Source organism: Eutrema salsugineum, unplaced genomic scaffold, assembly GCF_000478725.1.
Source record: "Eutrema salsugineum unplaced genomic scaffold, Eutsalg1_0 scaffold_11, whole genome shotgun sequence".
NCBI lineage: Eukaryota > Viridiplantae > Streptophyta > Magnoliopsida > Brassicales > Brassicaceae > Eutrema > Eutrema salsugineum.
In genome coordinates this window covers 8751795-8753686 of record NW_006256901.1, presented here as the reverse complement: position 1 = coordinate 8753686, position 1892 = coordinate 8751795, and positions in this window count along the sequence as shown.

Here is a 1892-nt window from a genome sequence, read left to right as displayed (position 1 = left end):
CACATAGTCCACAGCAACAAGAATATACTGATTCCCATAGGATGAAATGAAGGGTCCCATGAAGTCAATCCCCCAGCAATCAAAGATCTCAACTTCTAGAATGGGGTTTTGAGGCATCTTACTCCTCTTTGATATGTTCCCATGCCTCTGACAAGCATCACATGCTGAAACCACCAACTGAGCATCTTTGAACATTGTAGGCCACCAAAACCCACTCTGAAGAACCTTTGCCACAGTCTTGAATGCCCCCATGTGACCTCCAAAAGCAGAACCATGACATTCTTGCAACACAGGTTGCATCTCCTCTTCAGCAAGACACCTTCTATACAGCTGATCCTTGTTCAGAACATAGAGGTAGGGCTCATCCCAATGGTATCTCTGGACATCTCTGAAGAACTTCTTCCTCTTGTAAGTATCTAATTCAGGAGGCTCCATCCCACATGCAAGATAATTTACTATGTCTGCAAACCAAGGCATCCTCCTTTCTTGAATGCTCTCTACTTCCTCAAACTCCAAGTAGGAATGGAGCACCATCAGAGACTCTTCAGGCAAAGCATCATCTATGGGGACCTTTTCTTCAATCCTCAGCCTTGAGAGATGGTCTGCAGCCCCATTCTCAATGCCCTTTTTATCAAGCACTTCCATATCAAACTCTTGGAGCAATAAAACCATCTTAACAGCCTTGGCTTGGCATATTTCTTGGTCATCAAATACATGAGGGCTGCATGATCAGTATATACTGTGACTTTTGATCCCACCAGGTAGCTTCTGAACTTATCAAAGGCAAAAACTATTGCCAGCATTTCCTTTTCAGTTGTAGCATACTTCTCTTGTGCAGAGTCAAGTGTTCTACTGGCATAGTAGATCACATGCAGCTTCTTGTCTTTCTTTTGCCCAAGCACTGCTCCAACAGCAAAATCAGATGCATCTGTCATGACCTCAAAAGGAAGGGACCAGTCTGGTGCCTGAACTATTGGTGCACTAACCAATGCCTCCTTGATCAACTTGAAGGCTTCTTCACATTCAGCATCAAAGATGAAGTCCACTTCTTTACATAACAGTCTGTCAAGGGCCTGGCAATTCTTGAGAAGTCTTTGATAAATCTTCTGTAAAACCCTGCATGCCCAAGGAAACTCCTTATCTCTTTGACTGAAGTGGGGGTTTGCAGGTTCACCATTACTTCTATCTTTGCTCTATCAACCTCAATACCCTTCTCAGATATCTTGTCCCCAAGAACTATTCCTTCCTGCACCATGAAGTGGCACTTCTCCCAGTTCAACACCAAGTTGTGCTGCTCACATCTCTCCAAGACCTGTGACAGATTAGAGAGACAATCCGAGAAGGAGGAGCCATAGACACTAAAGTCATCCATGAACACCTCAACTTTCTCTTCAATAATGTCAGAAAAAATGTGCATCATGCATCTTTGAAAAGTGGCCGGTGCATTACATAAACCGAAAGGCATTCTCCTATAAGCATAAGTGCCATAAGGGCATGTGAATGTTGTTTTCTCTTGATCCCGGGGATCCTGGAGACTTGTCCGAATTGAGTGATTCCGGTTGCCGAAGACAGAGGACTCATTTATCTCCAACTTTGGTGAAGGAAGCTTCGGTGCTTGGGAAGTGGAAGACTTCCTGGAGGGCTCATCTTCGCAATGCATTTACACGATCAGAGAGGGCCGTCTATACATATGTCCATTCCGGAGACCGTATCTTCCTTCTCATAGCTCCGAACTGGATGATCTTGGATGTTCTGGAAAGAGGACTAAAATGTCTCTGATTCTGATGAAGGCCCTGGAAGCTGAATCGGCCTGGAAGTGCACCGTCCTTCGCATTCTTCAGAGCTTATCGGCTTGGTTCAAAACATCAGCGAGACAAGGGTTTCTTCTGACG